The sequence below is a fragment of the Rutilus rutilus genome (genome assembly GCF_951802725.1).
Source record: "Rutilus rutilus genome assembly, chromosome: 7".
NCBI lineage: Eukaryota > Metazoa > Chordata > Actinopteri > Cypriniformes > Leuciscidae > Rutilus > Rutilus rutilus.
In genome coordinates, this window is record NC_140221.1 from 19290891 (window position 1) to 19316516 (window position 25626).

Sequence of the window (25626 nt, forward strand, 5' to 3'; positions counted from 1 at the left end):
CAGGAGAGTTTGTTCTGATATCTGTGTCAGAGTTAGTTACATGTTAGCATTCCTGAGAGTCATAAAAACATCCTATCTGATCGCGGCCATGGCAACCAGGCCCCTTTCGCCCCGCCTGGGGGGTTGGGACCACAGCTCTCGGATGAAAGTTTTTAAAGATTTGTTTGTGCATATGGTAAATAATTGTGTCTGATTTGTCTCAGTCGCTACATAGTAATAATAGCAGTGCACATGAGATTATATCTTTTGTAAATTTGACTCAATAATACATTTTAAATAAGAATTGTTGTTTAATGTGACAAATGTTTCTGTCAGATAATATATTTTCCATGCATATCTCCAGTGTAAATACAACTTCTTGGTAACACTTAGAATAAGGGTACTTTAATAATCATGTACTAATGCCTACATTTATAGTTACTTCAACATGAACTCATGATTAGTGAGGATTTGAACTAATCATGAACAAATTAAGAGCTAACCTTAACTACGACAGGAGTCATAAGGATTCATGCATGTATAACAGCAGCCTTAACTAAATGTTTGATAGTTAATGCATTAATTAACATTTAGGGGTGAACAAAATCAATTAGGCTTCATTAGAATAAGTAAGAAATAATCTGAATTTGAATTAAACATATGATTTAATACTGCCATATTTTAAAGTAATATCATAATCTGCCATCTGCAACTTTGTGACAAATAATTTTTACGGTATGTGATTATTTAGCCATTAATTACACAGATCCATCAAGCCAAACGTGGAAAATAGACTAAAATAACTACCACTAATCAATTTAATTTGATCTAAACTGGTTTCTGATTTTTTTTTTTTATAGTTCATTTATGACTATGTTTAGTAATAGATACATTTATTCCCGGAATACAGTATGTGGGATTTGTTTCTGGTGGGGCACTCAATAGCGGCACACTCTGTGCTCTCTAGGCACATTAGTTGTGTTCCTATGCTGGCATTTTAATCTAATAAATGTTGACTGCTTTGGTAAACAGAATTAATAATTAAAGACATGTTTGCATGTATGTTGTATTAGGAGGTTTCAGGAAGTTATGTACAGTTGTTTAAATGTATGCTTCAATTAGCATTAGCTTATGGATGTGCCATATTTTACATGTAAACGTGCCCTATTATTGTCTTTACAGGTATGTTTGGGCTTTCTTTTAAGTCCATATATGTTTAATTATATAAATAAATAAAAAATAACCAAAAAATTATTTGTATTTTTTATTTATTTTTACCATGGGTGTAAAGGAATAAGAATGGCACTCAGTGTATATTTATTCAAATTTTAGTTAATGATTTGTGCATCATTGTGTCATGACTTTACTTGAGAGTGCTCATCATTACTAACTCATGATTAACTAACCATACACTAACATCAACTCATGGCTTGTTAATGCATGACTGTGTCATGACATTACTTGAGGGGGCACATTATAATGAACTCATTATTAACTAGGGCTCTGTATTGACACAAATTTCACAATTCGATTCGATTTCGATTCACAAGCTTGCAATTCGATTCAATATTGATTATTTTGGATATCAGGTACAATACATGGCAAATTTTCTCAAGGAAAACAAATCTCTTAACTAATGCTGTAAACTGTAAAGGTAAAAATTAACTGATTTGTATACAAACACTTAAATTACACTTTTATTTATTTTTATAATAATAAAGTTATATGAAATATAAACATTTAAATGGTGGCTGTCATAAAAACCTGTCAGATTTATTCAAACATGCATTAAAAATGGAAGAACATTAAAAATTATAATGAATATGTAATATGGTGCATAATACAAAATGCTCCTCTCTAGAGTTAATTTTTCAAGCTGACTAACGAGTTTATGGTCACTGGATATGGTTTTTCTGAGGTAAATGTTACGTTACATGATATTGTTTACAAGCTGATTTACTGACGTCTTTCCACGGTTGAAACACTGATTGAGCGATTCTATGTCACATGATACGGATTTCAATAAGTTGTACTCTGCCTTTTAACATACTTTCAGATGCTCATTCATGTTTATTTCGTGTGGTAACTGGTATTATTAAGGCGGAAGAGAAGATCATGTGCTTCTCTTGAGCTGAGCTGCGCCAGAGCTGCTCCAAAATGGTATTTATAAGAAAATGGATGTAATTTGAAATCTGAGACTTTGTTTCATATCAATAGTAACAAAGCACAAAGATTATTGCGATTTATTGGATGGGATGCGCGCTACAATGTTACATTCATTCATCAACTGAAAACAGGACGACTAATCGATTCTTGGGATTTAAGAATCGATATCGTTTCGTAAAAATGAAAATCGATTAAAATCAAGAAATCAATCATTTTACCCAGCCCTATTATTAACTAACCATACACTAACATCAACTAATGGATTGTTAATGCATCATGTCATGACTTTACTTGAGGGGGCACATCATAATTAATTCATTGTTAACTACTTACCAAATTCAGCTCATAATTTATCATAAATTTACTATCAAATACACATGTACTACAACTAGTATTCAGCACAGTTAAGTGATGTTATGTGGCTTTTCAAAAAGTCAGAGAACGGAAGTACAGTATCATCACAGCCTCTGTCTGGATGGAGAGTGAACTACTGATCCCAGCAAACGTTCCCCTGACCTCGTTCATGTTTCCTGTTTGGTTATTTTTTTGGGGAACCGATTCCTCATGTTGTAAGTCACAGTAGGTTTAGTTTGATGGGAAATAGAATATCACAAAACAGATGATGGCCTTTTAAGATGAATTAATAAATAATAAATTATGTATGTATGCATGTTTGATAAGGAGGATCAGTGAAATTAATGACAAACTAATCCCTTTTCTCTCAGTAATGTTTATGATGAAGCTGCTTATGTCAATAGTTTAAATTATGACAGTAATAAATTGTTTAAATGTATTTCAAAGTCAAAATATTTCTTATTCCATCTTACGGAGCCTGATTGATTTTGTTTACCCCTAAGTGTTAATTAATAGCCTGGCAAGCCAGACCTACATCAAGATGTCAGGTCTGGCAACTCACCATTGGCACGGCTCAATCTGAGGGGCGGGATAAACGGCTGTCTTTCAAATTCCCTCTGCACGCAATAGGATAGCGCTACAACCAACCAGAGTGTTTTCCCACCAGCGGAACTAACGTTAGTTGATAGATTAAACTTTTGCCATATCTAGTCAGCAAAACTACGAACACATCTTCCTTTTTTAAGAATGACTTAAGTTCTGTTCTTTGTTCTTTTCTCAAAGAACAGCTTAACTCCAAGTCCTCCAGAGTCGCGGCCAAAGCCGATTCGAAAGACCGCTGTTCGGCAGCAGCAGCAGCCATTCTTTGTTTTCAAGTAGCAGGGAACCGTCGCAACTCTGTCGTCATTATGTTAAGCCCGCCCCGCCTACTCTATACACGATGTGATTGGCCTGACTAAACTAGACTAGACTTGGCCTGACTTTATGGACTGTTTTTTCCAGCTCGAAAGTCGACGGAGAGTTGCTAGACTACACTGGCTGCAAAATAAATTTTGCTGCCGCTAGGGTGCTTCTAGATTTCTAGGCTAGTTAATTAATGCATTAACTATCAAACATACTAACCTGTAGTTAAGGCTGCTGTTATTCATGTATGAATTCTTATGACTTCTGTCGTAGTTAAGGTTAGCTCTTCATTTGTTCATGATTAGTTCATATCTTCACTAATCATGAGTTCATGTTGAAGTAACTATTAATTCAGGCATTAGTACATGATTATTTGTGTACCCTTATTGTAAAGTGTTACCAAGTTCTTTTATCAAGGATTTAGTATGCGGCCCTTCAATTGGTTTGCGAAACTTGATGTGGCCCTCTGGTCTAAAAAGTTTGCCCACCTCTGCTCTAGACTACAATTCCAAGCATTCCTCCTGCTCATTGCCTGCACCTGATCAGCACGCTCATCACCACAGTATTTAACACCTGTCACACACATTGTCTGGTCTCGTTTATGAGAAAAAAAACTAATATTTTTTTCCACACTCTACTTCGTTACATGCAAAGACAATAAACTCAAGTTATGATTCATTCATCATCTCTATACTGCTAATCTCTGGTTTGCTTACCTGCAATTCCCATTGCTCATTGCTTTAATAAATGTATCCGCTTCTCTACTAACCATCTGTCTTGAGTATGTGATTCCGTAACAGCATAAAATGTTAAAATATGTTTTCATAGGTTGTATTTTGTCTTACTGCACTGCTAGATTTTTTTAACCATAAAACGTACTGTCTAACTAGTGTGGTAAAAAATACACTTGCATTAAAGATACATTCTCTATAAATCTTATGAGTGTTGCTGCAGAAAATTTACTTTTTTCCCAAGCATTTCTAGAAGGGAACATTTGTCTTTATTGGGAAAATAAGACAAAAGCATTGTATTTGTATATGCACACATACTCGATTATGTGTACATGAATACAGTTCCTAACTAAACAACATTTAATTATCTTGCATTTTGCTTTATACTTCTGAAATTAAATAAAGTAATAACTAATGGCAAAGAGTTGAAGGTTTTCATTTTTAGTTTTGTTTAGACGTGAATCCTCACACTTACAAGATATCATTTGTTCAAAACAGAAGCTGTGCCAAGTCCATATCAAGTCCCTATTGCACATTCACAGTAGACAGTCTTCATTATGGATTTCATGATTCTGTACCCCTCAGCTTTCCCAAATCTTCTAGCTTTGTTAATATTTCTTCTTTCCTCTCGCTTTAAGTACATCTTTTAAGTATATCGCAGAGGAGAGGTTGTGAGGGAGTTGAGCTGCAGCAAGAACTAATGAGCTGCCTCCTCTGCTGACTTTCTCTTAACTAATATGGGTGACTTGGCTTTTAGTTTTCCCATTTGCCTTGCAACTCCTTTATAAAATATCAATAAAAAGGATACACTTCATGTCATTGGCTTTACATCTGCAATTAACATAAATGAAGACATATGCAGTCTAAATGATTCCTCTTGTGTCCATGACCATGTGGAACTACAACAAATAAAAATATGCAAGTTTTGTTTCTCATTAAAGCTGAGAAAAAGTGTTTTCAGTTTTTGACACAATATTTTGTTCTATTCATATGTGAAAACAATTACCATGTGAAGGAAACCATTTCTAAATTGATTCTTCCCAAAAGTAAGCACTGTGGATTGGGATTGACTGTTTGTTGACTACTGGCAAACAGCTTCAGCAAAGTTGTTTTATTTATTTATTTATTTATTTATTTATTTATTTATTTATTTATTTATTTATTTATTTATATTCTGGAGGTGACGTTAGTGGTGAAAAAATTGCACACTTCACCTTAAAAAGGTTATGACAGATTTTCTACAATTTGTTTCTGAAGTTCTTGCAGTGCAAGCCCTTTGAGTGTTTATTCACAGTTGAAGGGATTTAGCATTTAAATATATTTCTGTTGGCAGCAGATTTTAGCATTCGGGTCCATTCCTATTCACTAACTTTTGACAAGAATTGTCTATTGTATGCATAAAGTTTCTATTAACAATAAAAAAAAATAAAAAAAAAAAACCTCTTTCATTAACTTGGCTTAATAACTAAGAACACTTTGCATTTTAATAGTCATCCTTCAAGAAACTAGAGGAAGCTCATCACACAAGGCTCATCTAAATTGTCTTTTCTATCCCTAAAGAAATTCTAGCAGAGAATTTATCTCACTTAGAGAGATTCAGGTGCTCATATTGAAGCAGTTTAATGCAGAAATAAACCAGAAGTTCTTTCTCAAACTCTTTGTACCGGTACTACTTCAATGTGATCTCATTAGTAGGGGAGACTGGGATGGTTTTAACACTCTAATGGTCTGTAACTCTGTGATCTCAATGTGTCTCAAATTACATCAATATCATTTCCTGAAATATGTTTGCTATAAATTAATTTGCTTTGAACCAACTTATGCCTAACGTTTGAAAACAATATCATATACAAAGAGTGCTGGGGCTACAACCTACCCCACTTCTGGGGTGAGATGTAACACAGCTGTAAAAGTACAATAATTAATTAGTTTATTAGTAATTCATTCATTTATTTTGTTAATCAAATATATTGAAATGCATAATTTTTAAAAGATAAAAAACAAACACAGCCCATTATTATTTATAATTGAAGCCAGACATTACACAGGCAAAACCATTATATTTTTCATTTACTGTGTAATTTTGAGCTGTTTTGCTTCCTTGTTTCAGGCTAGTGGCTATGTGCTGCAAAACCCTGAAACACCTTTAAATGTTCCCAGTCAAAAATGACCGGCCTTTTAAAAATCGGTTGTAAATCGTTCGTTATGCTATATCAGGGGTGGCCAATGTCAGTCCCAGAGAGCCACTCTGCAGGACTGGGGCTCTCCAGGACAGACGTTGACCACCCCTGTTATCACCAAATTCTATATTGACAGCATTTTTTATTTTTTTTTTTTTACTTGGTTTCTTTCAATTAGGACATGTTTTGTATTTATATTTTAAACTGATTGATCATATGCCTCATTGATCTGAGGATAAAGTTCATCTTTGTGAAAAAGAAAGCCTGTAATACTTAATCTGTAATCTTTTGTGTACATGAATGTGTGTGTGTGTGTGCACGCACAGTCATTTCTTGACCAATATAAGCTCAGATCAGGAGAAAACCTGTCCTAATTAAAAGAAAACAAGCGGACAAAAATATTGAATACAATATTTGGTGATAATATCATAACAAGAGATATAGCTTTTTTTTGTGAGCCAGTCATTTTTGACCAGAAACGCCACAAGTGTAGTAACAAGGTGTGAAATAAAAACAACTCACAAAAGTTTACAAAAATTATCTCTTCAGTACTTGCATACACCAAGCCTTCTCTCTCTCTCTCTCTCATATATATCCTTATATGTTAAATTATAAATCACACAATTTGTGTATATTTAATATTGCCTAATTTGCATATTTAAACATAACATTTCAGAAAACCTGTAAAACAAAACAATATTCTACTTTCAACTGTGGAAGTATGGTGATACTGTATCTATCAGTTAAAAATGTCTGTGGTGTCTTGTCTCTCAATTTTAATTTAATTTAATTATTAAAAAAAAGAAATGTAAAACCGGTCTGTCTGTCTGGTCATTAAAAGCTTTTGTAGATGTTACATATCAAATTAAACAAGGCAATCTTCTGAATCAGATGATACATGTGCTGCCATTCAACATTCATTAACTGAGGGGAGGGGTGGCGGAACAGCCTATACCTCCAGTCTGTTCCAGATTTTAGCATACACTTGGGACCTCGCTGATGCGGCAGCCTGGGGACTGATTGACTGTTACATGGCGCAATCAGCCTGCCTATATTCCAACTTGCAATCAGCCAAATTCTGCGGCAAAAGCCATGACCGCTCTTGCTATTTAATCAAGACTCACCCCCACATTTCTGCAATTAGAACCAATTGTTCCTGGATGGTATCTAAATTATTATGTGATTAAGGAGCTTGATTATGCTTAATTAGGTTCAGACTGTTGTTAAAGGTGCAATAGGTCATCTGGGAAATGCTAACATTAGCCTGCTAGCATTGAAAGCATACGATCCCACCCTCCTATCAAATCGCCATTCAAAGCCACGCCTCCTCCAAAACGCTTGCACGTGTGCAGACCAGAAGCGAGTTGATCAGAGACAACGTTCTTGGATTACATCATGTGTCATTCACCGGTGAGAAAACTTTACAGTACAGTGTGTAACAGTCAATAACGAACGCAGACAACCTTTTAAAAACGTTATTAGATGCAATACGTTTTCAGTTGTGTAGCTACCAAAACGTGTCAGGGTGTAGTAATATTACTTGCATGACAGGGTGAGAGTCTGCTTGGCTCCGATGGAGATTGATAGATCATAGAATCTTTGCCAGTGCTTTGCTGGCTCATTATGTATGCAGCCTCATTATGCGGGGGCATTGTCTCCTCAGGTGTGAATCACGCCCACTCGCATATTGCCTTTCCAAACAAAAAGTGTCTTACAAAATTTAAATCAATGTATTGTTTTATGTGAATTAGGCAGGATGATGTTCACATCATTTTGAAGAAAAAACTCTAGGCGACAAAATGCATTATTCAGAAGTCTTATGGACACATATTTAGTATGTGTTTTGTGGACTTATTTCAGAAACTTTCATTTTTAGTTTTGTCAATAACCATGCATAAACATTATTCTTTCAAAAATACAAACATGTACATACATGTTGCTCACATATTATGGTAGCCCTGTTTGTGCTAAATAGAGTGTAATTATACCTTTGCCATTAATATGTTTATAAGCAACTGAAAAAAGCACAAATGTCAGGGCATGTCAAAACATCTCAAGGACCCCAAAAACACCTCAGACCCCAGGGGGTTAACATAGTGATTGCTATGAGGATATGAGGAGACTTTCAACCAGCATAACAAAAAACTTTTTTGTAGACAATCACCTATTGCACCTTTTTGTCACAAAAGCTTGTGAACAGGCATGTGAAGTAACGCATTACAAATACTTGTGTTACTGTAATTAAGTCGTTTTTATCAGAAATTGTACCTTTTAAAGAAGTTTAAAAATTGTGTATTTAAAGAGCCTACATTTTTAGTGATGTAACTGTACTTTTAATTCATTATTTTCCTTCTGTTTGTGGTCATGGGAGAGGCTAGGGATAGATGACTCCCATCAAATCAAATTGCACATAGCAAACCAAAATCTTACACTGTGTAAGAGTTTCTCCCATCTAGCGGTGAAATTGTATATGACTACCAACTGAATATTACTTTCTAGCCCCTCCCATTCCGAGGGCGTTTTAACTCCTACGGTGGCCGTTACTTTTTGTTGACGTTCAAATTGTTGTCAAACAAAACGGAGGCTAGCTAGACCCTCCCTCCTCCTCATCCCATCTCCTCCTTCCTCCCCTCCCTTCCGGCATAAAGTCAAAATAGTCACTACAAACAAAGTTAAGTTTTACTACTTCATTCAATGTGTAATGTCGCCAAGTTAGATAAATGCTTTTATATATTGCAGAACAAAATGCAGAAAAAGAGAAACATTATCTTAAAATCGTTTCGCCACCTGAGGTTATAACTATAGCTCCCATACAAGGACGCAATAATAGCTCAAGATAACGTTAGCTTCGCGTTTCCCAGTGAGCATAAACAACGGCGGCGGCGTAAACAAATTTAGTCAAAGTTGTCAATAGCATATAAATGAACATTCAAATTCATAACAAACCGTGGGTGAAAACAATCATTCACACAAATTGTCGCCCTACTGTGAATTTGCTTGATCATTTACAGTAGAGATTGATTGCTAGCTGCTAGAAACATATATGTTATATTCACCAAAGTTAACGCTGACTGCATAGTTTTAGCTAATTACATCCTTGTGTTGGTTTGGCGAACATGAACGTCAGTTTAGAAAGAAAAATGGATTTACCTGTTCTGCAAAAACAGAGCAACCTGAATGTCGGATTGGAAGCCCTTCTGCCGGCGGAGTTCTCGCCACCTTTTGAAGGTTTTTCCGATGTAAATTCGGGACTTCGCGCATTCCTTATCCTTGTCCCTCTTCTTTGCAATTTGTCCATCGGAACGTCGTCTCTTTGGTCGTGTGTTGGCCATAATTCAAACTTCCCTCTTGATGCTTCTCTCTCTTCCACACCCCCTTCATTTGTACGCGCACTAACCCCCCAAACCCCACCCTCAAATACTTCTTGTCGGTTATTGGCTGGAACACTGTTTGTTATGTTTCGTGGTGCGGGTGAGCCCAGTTTGTTTTTATTGCCGTTTGTGGAGCCTGTGGTGTCTACAGAGACCGTGTTTTTTTTACAGTGTGTTCAGGGGACAGGCAGCTAGCGGATAGTGAGGAGATGTTTGCTGTATGTGACAAAAAAAATTTCGTCAAAAAAAGCGTCACATCGCTTATAGCACCTTTAAATATGTCATAAACATGTCAAAGCAAAATGAGTATTGCATTGCCAAGCACTACAATTAACGCTTCAATACAACATATTCATGCACTCGTTCAGAAAGACAACTGCTTCAGTTCATAAAGTTTCATTTGATGTGTCCAGTGTAAACAGTTGTGGCGCTTCATGTCAAAAAATTACCCAAGTCCAGATATGGATTTTTTATAAGCGAGGGGTCACAGAATTCGGCAGTACACTGGCTATAATTGCACAGTGCTTTCAAGTGTATCTTTATCGTGATTTTTTTTAACAAAAACAAAGCAGGAGAGAGAGAGATCCAACCCGATAACAACTATATCACAAAGAGAAATCACAATGTCTGAGTCCTGTATCGACAGCCTGCCATTGCTAACTCTAATAATCTGTTAGTTCTCTTTCAAAAGACCACAAAAGTTTTGGAAAAAAATAAATACAAAAAGTACAAAGTTTTAAAGGGGTCATATGATGCAATTTCTTGTTTTCCTTTTTCTTTAGTGTGTTATGTAGCTGTTTGTGCATGTATAAGATCTGCTGAGTAACAAAGCTCAAAGTCTCAAACCCAAAGAGATATTCTTTGTAAAAGTTAAGGCTCAGCCACGCCTTCCTAAAACGCTTTGTTTAAACACGCCCCCACAAATCTACGTCAGTCTGTGGGGACAGAGTTTCATAACACCGGCCAAATGTATACGCAAAGAAAGAAGCTTAGGCGTAACTTTTATTCTCGCTGTATTATTGTTGCAGCCGGCGCCGCCATGTCGTGGAGACACTGTGTTTTTCGTTGCGAAAGCCAAACTACTTTATTTGGCCTTCCAAAAGAGGACACAATTAGAAAACAGCGGTTAAGCTTTATTTACAACACTGTTCCAGAACAGTACAACCAAAATATTCGACTATGTGCTGCACATTTTTCGGAGGACTGTTTCCAGAACCTGCGAGAGTACAAGGCCGGCTGTGCACAAAGGCTGATTCTAAAAAGTGGGGAGATTCCATCTTTGTAAGTAACGTACAGTCTGGCGCTTCTGACACAGACACAGCCTGTAAGTACGTTTTCATAGTTTAAGAATTTGCTACTGACTATTCAAACGCGAGTTTTGAGCAGTATAGAGTAGCGCTTGTTTGTCGTTTCTACGATCACAAATGCAGACAAGGTTTTATGTTTCCATAGCTGATGTTCCAAATATGGTAAGGGGCATGACAAATGTGTCATAGATAGCAGTTTAGCCATTTTTGTAATTACATAAAAAGGGCGAGTTGGAATCTGGATATTGGCACGAAGAAGAACATAGTATGTAGGCTACAGTGTTTTCTGCATTTTAAATCGCAGTGTACAGGGTTTATTATAAGAGGGTTGAATCCGCAGCTCAGTTCTCACTACTCACATCTCTTGAAAACTTTTAAATAAGCTTCTCTTTTACTCTTACTCAAGTAGTTTTTGTTGGTCAAGTACTCTACTCGCACTACATTTTTAGAAAGTAATGATACTTTATTATATTTTTTCAGTACTCTTTTCACCCCTGCTTGTGAATGAACAAGCTGAACAAATGGAAAGGACTGCAGAAAGTATTAAGTTGGATTTGTCAGTGTTGAATATTTGGAGACAGCACAATCCGTAAAGAAGGAAAAACAAACAGTTAAAAAAAAAAAAAAAAAAAAAAAAAATTCTGCTTTTGCCCATCTGTAAATCTTTAAAAATGTGCTTGTCCTTTGGTAGACTTCGATTTTTTTTTTTTTTTTTCAGATGTCACTGCAGCTCTGAATAGAAGCAAACCATATGTTATCGGAAAATAAGGGCCAGTTTTGTCTGCTTGCAGTCAGACAACTTTGAAACACTTTTGCTCGCACTCACCTAGCAGGCCACTGACCTTTCAGTTAGAGAAGCCAAGCAACCTTAGCAGAAAATGAATGCCTGTGACGGCAGAAAGGTTGGCACAGCTGGACTGGTAATTGCTTTGCTGTACCCAAAAGCACCCTTGATGCTACACAGCTAAAGTGGCTATCGAACGCTTACTTCTCCAATTACTCACAGTCTGTGGGTAGTTTGTCCATCTCTCTATTCCCGAAACTCCACAATGAGCAGCATCATTAACAACTTAATGAAAAGTAACACATTATGAGTTTCATAAGGGGCTGGTGACTTCTATTTGTTCTCCTATGTGTTGAAATAAGAGAAGGGATACAAATGTCACAAAATTACATCTGACACAGCACTTATTGTTTATTACTGGGACAAAACATGCTACAAAATGTATTAAGGAATTATTTTGGATGAGTGTATACACACCTGCTATCCTGTTTCTTACATTTTCTCGTATCCTGTTTCTTATATATATATATAAAAAAACTCTAATAATTTCTTTACAATTTGTGTGATGAATCGACAGATCATGGTGGTGACAAAGAAAGTATAATTTATTCTATAATATCTTCAATAATATGGTAGATTTGTGGTAAAATTCTACGGAAAAACCAGTAAAAACATTTGCTGATTGAAGTGAAAATTTTAAAATGGAAATGTTTAAAAACTAATGACACATAAAATGAATGTCAATGTCAGTGATAAAATATTTGACCAGACAAGTAGGATTTAAAGGTAAATAGACTATACAATGCTTTTCAGGGTTGTGTAACACGTGGAATCATTGGAGACACAAAAGACTTGGAGCAAGGTGGGGCCAGCGGAGACGCAGGATACTTGGAGCTTGGAGCTCTTTGTCTGTGGTGGGCTCAGGCGTTTCATCCGTGGAAGGCAGCTGGTCTGGAGTGGAGTCTGGTGATGTCCTCCTCTGCAGCGCAGACAGTGAATGAAGATCTGTTGTTCACCAGCACCCACTCCACAAACACGGCAAATGTCTCTTGAGGACCATTGTTGGGAAGGTGTTCATTAGTCCACTCCACTCATTTAAGATGGTAAAATAAAACACTCACAGAGAGCGGTCACTGTTGTTGTTAATGACAAACAAATACCAATTTGAAATATTGTTAAAAATATTCTGCACACAAACAGTATCCATTGCATCAAACTAGCGGCTCCCAGAAATGAAGGAGGTTTGCTATTTTTCTGAGTATCAGCAGCATTAGAGGTTCTAACACAGCACCGCAGTCTGTATTAGTTACACCAGCAGAGCTAAAGGTCAGAACTAATAGCTTGTAGTGGTTTGCTGTGGCATGTCTGCAGTGTAGTGCTCTTTCACAAAGCAAGCATCATGCACTCTTTAATGGACCTGTCAGTTGTCATGCTGCACTCAAAACAGAGAAAAATTCCTAGATGCCACAGTTAAGTCAATTAAGAGCTCTGCCATTAGCCCATTAGCCAATGTGGCGGCGGATGCGATTTGAGTCGGCTCAGTCAGCGGGTGAGTTGTTCACTTATTATATCACACTGTTGTGTCAATTATGGAAATGCAGAAACATTATTATTGTTAGAAGTTTGAGGGGCTATTGGAATAAACTCCAAATGAAACTAAGTTTTTCATTATTATTATTGGTCATGTTGACAGGAGAAACTTTGCTTAACAAAAATAAAATAAATATTCTGGGTCCAATACAAGGGAAGCTTGTATTGTACGGGCGGAATCCTCGTATCTCCAAAACCATTATTTTTCAGGAAATAAAAAAAACGGCATATTTTTTGAGTTATTAAACATTGTATCGTTAAAGTTGGTATTATACCTTATATTGCTATCATATACTGTTGTATAACAACATTAACACAACATTTCCTCAAAGTCATGTTTAATCGGAGATACAAGATTTATGACTTGGGAGCAGGGAGATACGAGCAGAAAGGGCAAAATCTGTCATTGATTAGAATGGTACGGACACAGACGTCACTGCTGCCAGCAGTGTTCATCAAAGTCTGCGGTCGCGTTGAGCCTTTTGACAAGAGATAAGGCTTTAAGAGCTATTCAAATCTAATGATTGTGGTTACATACATCTTCCTAAACTCCATTTTAAACGTTTAAGAGATATGAGTGATGCAATACCAAAATAGCCTACTAGGCTGTCTAAAATAGGCGGAAATTAATCTGCACGCAAACAAAGTCGGCGGTCGCTTGAGCCTTTTGACAAGAGAAAAGGCTTCAATAGTTAACCAAAGCTAATGACTGTGGTTACATACATCTTCCTAAACTCAATTTTAAAGGTTTAAGAACTATAAGTGAAGCAGAACAAAAAACAATGAGGTGACTAGGCTGTAATAGGCGGAAATTAGCCTAATCTGCACGCAAACTGGCTCACGGGCTTCCTTCTGCGCCGAAGCATTACAGCTATCGATTTTTAACAAAACAGGCCTACTCGAATGTATCTAACCTAACTATTTTCACTCGTTATTGTCTAAAAAACAGACAGAGTTATCCAAAGATAGGCTTAGCCAACTTGGCGCCAGTAGACAGACCTTTTTTCTCCCATAAATAAAACCTGCTACTTGGGGTATTTTACATGCACAGTGCCAACTTCGAGTCAGTAAAATAATAATTAAAACAATAATTTAATGCTGGTATCCAAAACATTTAATTAAATTCAAGTATTATATTAGATACATTTTAAAACTTCAATGCACACGTATAATAAGTCTAGTAATAATAAGCCTAGTAATAAGTAGACGTTTAAAATACATCAATAACTGATATCATAGTTTAACACAGATACAATCAGAATTAAGGCTTGCTTTACGTGTTGCTCGACGAGGATTTCTTAATCGTTGCGACTTTCAATCCTGAGGAGACAAAATGCCGTGGAGGCTCCCGCCGCAGAGTGAAGAAGAGGTCGAGTTACAAGGATTCTCTGACAGTTGAAGTGTCCAATGGAGTTAAGAGATTTGCTCTCAAGCTATTTTCAACACTTTAGATTGGTTAATAATTTGTAAAAATAACAGAACCACGTGGGGACTGACCAATAGCATCGATTTGTGAAAAAATATGACATTGACAAAATTTGGACATAGGAGGTTTCCGCCCAACAGCGACGATTTGTGGGTTAATTTTGATTACCAAAAATAAAAATGTATTTTAATGCAGAATTTATGGTCACGGTCATGCATTTACAATGGAAGTAAAGAGTATTTGTTCAGAGGTTAAAAGCAGAAATGTGAAGGAAACTGGTTTCATTGTAAACGTTCTCATGTGTAAACAATGCTAATTAAATTATAAAACACAGCTTGAAGATAGTTTTTGTAACATACTGTATGATTTATTGGGGTGAAGGTAGTCGAGCCAGTCAAAACTAGGACACCAAACTAAGAAAGCCAAAATGTTGAATTATTTTCTCTCTGATGAACTTTCAGGTGAGAATAATAAATAAAAAAAAGTAATTGAGATAAATTATGTGTTTTCTATAGGTGTTACACGTTCACTCGTTTTGTTTTATGGAATTTGATTTTGAAGTTTATTGTTTGTTTCCAGTGTTCACTTCCTGTGTTTAGTTCATGTTTTACTTTGTTCCCATAGCTACCCTGGTTAATTTCTAAAGTTACCATTCACCTGTGCCTTGTCTAGTCCCTTTTTATCCTGTGTATACCCCTGTGTTTGTCAGTCGTTTTCATTGCATGCTATTGGTGAAGCTGTTGCATTTCTGGTCCCCATTTTAGCATTGTTGTCTTTCTAATTTGGATTATTGTCTTCCCTGCTTGGATTATCTTTGTTTCTGTGGATTTATCAATAAACTGCTGCAAAAAGATCAACTCTTTCCTACATAACCGTAACAGAACAGCTGACCCAAAAGTATGGATCAGCAGTGAGCCACCTCCTCCTCACCAAGTATGACTGTTCCCTCGAGGAACATACCGCAGACTTTTTGAACCTTGCTTATCAGACCAACTACCCTGATACTGGACTCAATGAACATTTTAAACATAATATTCCTAATTCCGTTTATGGTCCTCGAGGGAGATTTATTGATTTTGTTGAGATGGTGCTCTTGACGTGTGGTTCCTCCTTTACCATGGGTTAGGCGGAGGTGGACTTGGATTGCCATTCGCCCGCTATGGACCCAGTGCATGAGCCCACTCACACTGCAACGCATGAGTCTTCAGCCATCATGGCCACCATACAAAAATCAACTAAGGCTGTCTTAAGGCATTTAGGACTGACATCCAATGGGGCGGACCTCCCAGTAATGTTGGCACGGCTGGCTATGAAAACGTAGCCAGTGGTCCCAAGTCCGGTGGTCTCAGCGCATCCAAGTTCGGTGGTCTCAGTGCTCCCAAGTCCGGTGGTTCCCAGTCTGGTTGTCTTAGCAGTCCTTCCACCGTCAGCTGTGCTTCCTGTGATGGCAACTGCCATCTTGTGTGTTTGGGCCACACACACACACTTTTTCTGCTGCCCTTGAAGTGGCGGTAACCGCTACAGCTCCTCACGAAGCGGCGGCGACGACTACTATGGCGGCACTCTGAACTCTTTGCCTGCTCTGTCACAGCTATGTAGGCCGTCTCTGAACTCTTAACCTCATCCCTTCACCCAAACCTGAAAATTAGGCACATTGTGATAAATATTTTATTTCATTAAAGCTACATAAAAAAAAGATAAAAAAATTAATAAAAAAAGATATATATATATATATATATAAAAAAGAAAAAAGAATATACAGTACAGCTTTTGAATGGCCATTAAAAGGGAAAGATGCTTTTTCCCAGCACAGTATGTAGTTACAGCATATACCAGCAGGGCCTAAAAGGACCATGTTAACCAGCTAACCAGAGGAGATTCACAATAGCAAATATTATAGACTACAACATAGTGTAGTAAATTACTATTCTTAGAAAGTTGATACAGCTTCTAGTTTAGGGGTGAAAAACACCACAGCCCTGCTTCAACCCTAATTAAACACACATGATTTTTTTTTTTTTTTTTTTTACTACTGGCATGTGTGTTGACGAAGGGTTGGAACTAAACTCTGCAGGGATTTGGACCTCTGAACTGAATTTTGAACCCCTTTTCTAGTTACTACGAAATGTGTGTAACACACTATCAGCTTTCATACAGTAACATGCAAAGAGCTATAGGCAGTGTCAAGATCCAAGTACAGACATGGTGTAATACAAAATAAATTCAGGCAACAATCCAAAGGCAAAAGGGAAAGAACAGGTCAAACATTAACTGCAGTCGGCTCAGCTAAAAAAAAATTAAATAACCATCCAAGAAACAAAAAAATAGGGTTAGGGTAAACAAGGCAAGCAAGATTAATGGTTTAGACCAGGGGTGCACATGGAGAGGTAATCACTGGCACATGAGCAATATCCAGAGAGGAATCTGTATTTATTTTATTTAGTTCCTCACATCTGCATGCCAAACTAGCTCTTTCATGAATCCTTCGTAATAGTCACACAGCCCATTCAAGCCAAACACTATTTCTCACAAACCATAAACAGGTCAACTTTGCATCTGTTGTCCGGTACAGTTTATCCTTTATTTGTTGCTTTTTGCTTTCATATAAATACTTGATTTCAACAGTACAGAACACTCCATACACATACCACAGTAATGGTGACTTTCAACATTACTGTACTGCATATAATTAGAGCAAGTTAGCACTGCATGTTCTCACCACAGGGCACATAACTCAAAGTCATTAACAAACATGACAACCCAGTTGTATTTATAATCAGCTGTTATAATGTAGTAAACCAGAAAAATGGTGAAAAACAAAGAAACAGAAAGGTGGCGATTTGCATGAATAATGCAAAAATAATGTGGTATGTTTATGTTATATACAATAGTATATAAAATAAAACAGTAATTGCTTGCATGTGCAATGGAAGAGGAGACATTTGTGATGGTTCTCATTTGACTTTTTCTTATTGATTAATATGTAGGGTAAAATTGCCCACAATTTCTTGTGCAGTGGAAGAAGAGACATTTATGGTGGTTCTCTTTTGACTTTTTGACCCAAGGTTTTAAATATAAGAACATTTTAAACAAGAGGAAGGCGTTGCGCCAAACATTGGTCCCAAACTGATGAATGATATCTTCTTGCGGTGCGTAGATCCAAAAGGAAATAAAAAATAAGGCAAAAGAGATCCGCACACCATTTTATTGTCCAGAGGCCACAAATAAAGTGCAAAAGTGCAAAAAAGTGCAAGAGTGCAAAACGTTTTTGGGTTCAACCCTTCATCAGTGTCAATAATGAATTTTAAACAGAGAATATGGAGAAATTAGTTTTTCTATATCAACATGCACTAGACTGTCATCTTTGACCCGTGCACCATTGTGACATTGTGGACATTATGGACACCCTTTGGGAAACAGAATCAGGCAGTTCATTATAAAATATATTTATGATTAAGCACAGTCAAATTAGTACAAACAAAATAATAATAATTCTTATGGACAAATTCAGTTACAAGACACCTGTCTTATGGCTCTGAAACCATGAGCAACAAATGTATGAGAATTAATAAGCCACTACAATACATGTCCACAGGTATGGGATAGCCTACTCCTTAAAAAAAAAAAAAAAAAAAAAGATTGGCTTGACTATTTCAGTTAGACACAATACAGGTGAATTTTAGTAAAATAGAGCCCTATTATGCTCTAGGCACTAAGCAAGCCCATTTCACCAAAGCCCAGACATGAACCCCACTGAACACCTTTGGGATGAACTGGAACTGTGAGCCAGTCCTTATCACACAACACTAGTATGTTATTAAAACAAAGGGAGGAACTGTAGGTAAAGAAGAAAGACATCAAGAAAGAAAGCTTGTAAAATTGATGTCCCCATTGATGATTTTATGATGTCCCAAGAGTAAAGTTGGCAGTATAAAAAGGCAACCACACACACACACATGCAGTACTGTGCAAAAGTCTTAGGCACGCTAGTATTTTCGCCCCAAAGAAATGGTTTTAAGCCATATCTTTTGCTGTAGTGTTTCAGTAGGAAATATCAGTTTACATTTCCAAACAATAATTTTGCCATTAATTGTAATAATCCAGTGAAAATCCAGTGCTCCACACGGAGATCTGATCTCACCATCATCGAGTCCGTCTGGGATTGCATGAAGAAACAGAAAAAAACTGAGACCATCATCGAGTCCGTCTGGGATTGCATGAAGAAACAGAAAAAAACTGAGACAGACTAAATCCAGAAGAACTGAGAAACCTGCCTGCAAATCTACCTGAAAAACGATGTGCAGGTGTACCTGGACAAAAGCTGTTTTAAACACAAAGGGTGGTCACACCAAATATGGATTTGATTTAGTTAATATAAGTTAATTGATAAATAAAATCTATTTATAACATTATTTTTGAAAGCATCCTCACTACAGCATTTTAACACAAGGGCGTAAAACTTTTCACAGTACTGTAGCTTTGGAGGCAGGTTTCTTCAAGCGTCTTGGAGACATTGCCACAGTTCTACTGGATTTAGTCTCAGTTTTTTCTGTTTCTTCATGTAATCCCAGACGACTCGATGATGGTGAGATCAGATCTCTGTGTGGATCATACCGGCTGTCGTCAGATTCCTTGTGCATACAAAAATTGCACTATATTACATGGGGCGGCAGGGGCGGCAGGGGCGGCAGGGGCGGCAGGGGCGGCAGGGGCGGTGGTTTATGTAGGTTGTCTACAAACTGGAAGGTTGGTGGTTCAATCCCTGGTTCCACCTGACCAAGAGGTGTCCATGAGCAAGACACCTAACCCCAGCTGCTCCCGATGAGCTGGATGGCGCCTTGCATGGCTGACACCGCCGTCGGTGTATGAATGAGTGAATGAATGGGTGAATGTGAGGCAATATGTAAAGCGCTTTGGTGGCCATAGGTCTGTGAAAGAGCTATATAAATGCAGTCCATTTACATATTACCATATTACAATTAACAGTGAAATTAATGTTTGGAATTTTCTACTGACACACTACAGGAATCGATACAAATAACTGGCTTTAAACCATTTTTTGGTTTTAAAATACTAACGTGCCTAAGACTTTTGCACAGTACTGTATATATATATATATATATAGTGTAGTTGCCTTTTTATACTGCCAACTTTTTAAACTTATTGAGAAAAGTGAGCAGTTCAATCTGTATAGGACAGTTCTTTTGTAATTACTTTATAAGAGATTCTAGAATATTTGTAATTAATTGCTGGTGTATAGAACAGGCTTCAGTTTACCTTTATAATTTCTTTCTTTTGTCAGCTATCTCCCACTAGAGATGTAAAATCTCAAATTCAGAAATAATGAATTTAATATGATAATACCTGATAGGTAAACAAAGCAATTATCTTAAATGACTAAAACTGAATTATCAGAATGGTGCTATGCCAAATCACATTATTTATCACACTAGTTTCTGGGTTCTTTAAAGCAGTGGTTCCCTAACACACCTGATTCAAATTGGAAACCACTAAAATATGTATTTTTTTACACTTTTCACCTAAGTTCCTCATACAACTAGCTTTGCACAGTAAAAAATAAGAAATTAAAAAACATCAATGTAACAACATGAGGTTTATCTAATTGCCCTCAGCAATTTATCCAACTTAAATTTGTTTGTTAATTAAATGCTGTATCTTTCAGCCAAAACACTTTTCACAGCAGCTACATCTCTCTTGTTCAGTGAATTTTCAATTAGCAACAAAGGAAACTTCTTTTTAAGTTATGCAATTGTAAGTGACTGATTGCCTCTTCATTTTAAAAGAAAGGCAAACATAGGTCCTCTAAACACATAAGTCTCAATAATAGTAATAAATAACCATTCATCATAAAGTAAAGATTAGCATCAGCACACGCCACACGACAAGAAACTAACTCTAACAACAACAGCCTAAAATATATCCAGCAACAACACAATTATCCAATAACAGTAACCATATATTGCATGATGGTGTGGAAGTAACTTCAAAGCAAAACAATTACTTGTTGGATTTTTACTGTGAAGAAGTGAATTTCTATATCCTTAAATAATGGTTTAGGATGCCCAAATGCCACAATTGAGTGCAACATATTTCTACTCATATTTCAGCAGTAAAACGAAGCCAAACATGAAAGGAAAACACAAAGTGCTTTTTTTTTGTGGTGGGAAAATCCAAATGTAGTGTGCAAATGGCCACAGCTTGTTTTCATGTGTACCAGGGGAACAATTGAATCTGCTCCCCCAGGCCTTGTTCTTCCTCTAACTGAATGTGAATGTGATAAGGTACATACATTATACACACACTGAAGTGAAGCTCACAACAAACACCAGTGTAGTAGGAAAATTAGCATTACGTGTTGGCCACATGCCCCAGGGCCCCATACTCCCAGATGCACAGTGAGGATCCCATCCAACACATCATCAGTTCACTGGTGTACTTGTAAGTTTTTAGGCTAGCACACATTGTTAAGTAAACTATCTTACAGGTCTATCAACTCAGAGTGCATCTGGAATACTATAAATCATTATTAAATTCCAATGCCAACACAATGTCTAACAAGAAATTACAAATTGCCTAAATATAAAGCATTTAGTCTTTCAGGTAATTTAGGCAATAGTGTTGCTATAGGGATTAAACTCTTTGAAGTGTTCATATAAATGATCAGCACTTGATGAAGAACCATTCATTCGAAACACTATTTCATCTAATCAGATTGAGAGCATTGGAAAGTATGTGGCTGTTTGTTTTCACAAGAAATTAATTATCATTAAATGTCCAACCACATCCTTCAAAGAGCTACTTCACCAATATTCTCTGGCTATTCTTCACAGTAGCATTCTAGCCATTAAAACCAAATAGAAAACTGAAATTTAAAGTAAACAATCACACATAGGTGCATATAAACAATTGCAGTTACTATAATGTGTAGACACCATTCCATACATTAATGGATGTTCCTTGTTCTGCTATGTGGTTTTGCAATGTTTTTTTTTGCTCTAATTAGCAAGACTGATTATTATGGTCAGTCAAAGAACATTTGCAATGGATAAAAACATGAAAAATGCACTAATTGGAAGTCTATTGTCAAATGGTTGGACGCTCTGTTACGCATCTGTCACAGATATTCTTTCATTTTGCAATAAATACAGAGCTTTGGACTCAAACAACACTTACACAAACCATATGAGCGGTTGAGGATATTTTGGCTGGTGTAACGATCTGCTGAGAAAAAAATATTCCAATCACACAGAGCTCTTTTACAAAACGTACACATTGTTCTCTTACGAGAGGTTCTCTCGTATTGCGTAAGTTGCTTACGCTACGGGAAAGTTGTCTTTTCTCGAGATCTGAAGCCAAAAAATTATCCTTAATTTTGTATTTATTGCTTCGCGCCCTCCACGCGCCTCAGCCCGCCAGAATGGGTGTGGCTAGCGTGTATAAAAGAAGGGCTCACAGGCTGAAACTCTGATTTTTATGTCTTCAGCGAAGCTCTTCGCATCGCTGGATCTTGAGAGCCGCCGCCATTGAATTCAGCGACCAGCAAGCTTAGGAAGCGTCTGAGGAAGCCGGCCGCCTCCTCACCAAGGCCGTTGACCAGCTTGGCCTCGAGTGGTCACCGCCTAAAGAGCCAGCGCCGAACAGACTCGACGGCTGTTTTCTGCATCGCCGCCGCCGAACACCCGCATCCAGGACTGCACCCTTCCTGCCAGAGCTCCACTCTGAGCTTTCTAAATCGTGGAATGCACCATTCTCCGCGAGAGTCTCTTCCCATTCCTCCTCGGCGTTCTCACAGGTTGACGGCGCCGCCGAGAAGGGGTATAATGCCATTCCCTCTGTGGAAGAAGCGGTTGCAGCGCACCTTTGCCCGCCCTCTGGATGGCATTCAAAGGCTGCCCTCCCGTCCAAAGCCTGCAGGACTACATCAGCCCTCGTCGGCCGCGCTTTCTCCGCCGCCGGACAGGCTGCATCAGCCCTGCACTCCATGGCAGTATTGCAGATCCTCCAGGCCGATCTCCTCCGTGATCTGGATGAGAGAGGCTCGGATCCTGCTTCCATCACAGATTTGCGCAGCGCGACGGCTCTCTCCCTTAGCGCCACAAAATCCGCTGCCCAGGCTCTTGGAAGGTGCATGTCCTCGCTGACCGTCACAGAGAGGCACCTCTGGTTGACGCTCGCCGACATGAGGGAGTCTGAGAGTGCTGTGTTCCTCAATGCCCCGCTCTCCCCCACCGGCCTCTTTGGCCCAGCGGTTAACGGGATCGTGGACCGCTTCTCTGAGGTACAAAAAACCACGCAGGCTATGAACCTTTTCCAGCCTCGACGCTCGAGCTCAGCCGCATGCCGTCCTCGTGACCAGCCTGCGCAAAGCTCCGCCCAGCATCCAGCTCGACCTCCGTCTTCGCATCGACGACAGGGCGGCCGCCCTAGATCGCGCTCGACCAGCCGCAACAGGCCGCCTCCCCCGCGGGGACCCGAGCCCGCGAAGTCCTCCTAGCAGCTCAAAGGAGGAAAAGACGGTTAAGTCCCGCCGCGGCCGGACCACCGTCAAAGCTTCACGCTCTGTCAGTCCCTGTTGTCATGGCTACTGCAGATGTTTACTTCGCAGCCAACGAGCCGGTGATTCAACCCGCTCGCCTGCACACAATCGCCGTTATCACGGCGACCCAGAGAAATCTCAAAAAGAGCATAATGTCTGGTCGTCCGGCTCAAGCCGCATGTGTTTTAAGTGTAGAAAATGTGCCCACGTTTCTGTGTTCACCCCTACACACAAGCACTATAAACCCCGTGTCTCTCACAGAGCCCACTCTCATAAAGCGGACAAAAGCCGCTCGAGTGTTAGATGTAGGAAACGCGTCCACAATCCCGTGCCCGCACCTACTTACTGCCCGCTCTGTTACACGGCCACTTCCTACCGGTCATATCACAAATGTAAGTCCTGTGCCCGCCCTCGAGCGCTCACACATACTGACAAACACTTTACCCCCGGCGTCGCTCTCGCGCTCCGTTCCTCGCACAATATGTTCCCCGCCCAATGCCACGGGACATCGTGTGTAAAACGGCCAGCCATCGCTGTCTGCGAGCCGCCGTATTCAAGCACCGAGAGCGCGCACACTGCGCCCGCGCCTCCGAATCAGGTTCCCGAGCCCGTGGAATGCGGCAATCGGAGCTCGGAGGCCATTCTGCCCTTAGCCGTACATGCGAAAGCGTGGGAAGCTATTCCAGGTGCGTCAGAATGGGTGCTGAGCACAGTAAGAGAGGGCTATTCATTGCAGTTCGCTCGCCGTCCCCCGCGCTTTCAAGCGCAAACCAAGATGAGAGTGAATGGGGAAGTAGCATACCTACTTCGTGCAGAAATAGCGAAACTTCTGTGCAAAGGGGCCATAGAACCGGTACCCCCTTCTCTGAGCGAGTCAGGCTTTTACAGCCGTTACTTCCTCGTGCCCAAGAAGGACGGAGCTCTCAGACCGATTTTAGATCTGAGATATTTGAACAAAGCTCTTATGATAAGACCATTCAAAATGCTCACAACCAGACAGATCCTCGCGCAGATTCGCCCGAGGGACTGGTTTATTTCCCTCGATCTGAAAGACGCTTACTTTCAGATCCAGATAATACCCCGTCACAGGCCATTCTTGAGATTCGCTTTCGACGGTCGGGTATATCAGTACACCATCCTGCCGTTCGGCCTGTCTTTAGCACCCCGTACATTCACGAAGTGCATGGACACGTCTCTCGCTCCCCTGAGAAGTCAGGGCATGCGGATTTTGAATTATTTGGACGATTGGCTGATTAAAGCACAGTCAGAGGAAGAACTCACTCATCTCTCACAGAACAGTGCTTCTCAGCCACCTGGAAAGCCTGGGTCTCACGGTCAACTGGACCAAGAGCTCATTACTGCCCAGTCAGTCAGCCTCTTTTCTGGGTTTGGAACTGGACTCTGTGGCAATGACGGGCCGGCTGTGGACACAGCGCGCGCGCTGTATTCAACGCCTGGCCGCGTCTTTCCAGATGGGCAGCGCCGCACCTCTAAAAACATTTCAGAGGATGCTGGGTTGTATGGCATCATCTGCAGCAGTGCTTCAGCTGGGTCTACTGCGTATGCGCCCGCTACAACGCTGGTTGAACGCTCAAGTGCCTCACCGAGCCTGGGCGTCCGGCGGCATTCGTATCAGAGTGACTCAGAGCTGCGTTTCAGCACTGAGACCCTGGTTAGCGGCCGACTGGTACCAGCGGGGAGTGGCGATGGGAGCCGTCTTGCACCGAAAAGTTATCTCGACGGACGTGTCCAACTTGGGTTGGGGCGCTCTTTTCGAGGGCAAACCGGTCTTTGGCCTGTGGTCAGACCAGGAGAAATGCCTCCATATAAACTGTTTGGAGATGATAGCGGTCGAGAACGCGGTCAAGCGTTTCCTCCCATATATACGGAACCACCATGTGCTAGTCCGCTCGGACAACATGTCCGCGGTGTCCTATGTGAACCGCCAGGGCGGTGTCAGATCCAGGAATCTCTGCAAACTGACAGAACGCCTTCTCGTGTGGGCTCATCGCCCGTTGCGCTCGCTGAGAGTGCGTCCAAACACCTGCAGTGCCCTATGGGCGTCAGAGCCCATTCCACTAGAGGCATGGCCTCATCGTGGGTTTGGTCCAGCGGGATTTCACGACATTTGTATGGCGGCAGGCTGGGCCTCCCCCTCTACATTCGTGAGATTTTATAACCTGGAAGTTCCCGCCTTGCAGGCTAAACTGTTATCAGTTTAAGTGATATGTATGTTCTGGCCAGTTTTTCATGTGCAGACTACTCTCGTGTACTACTA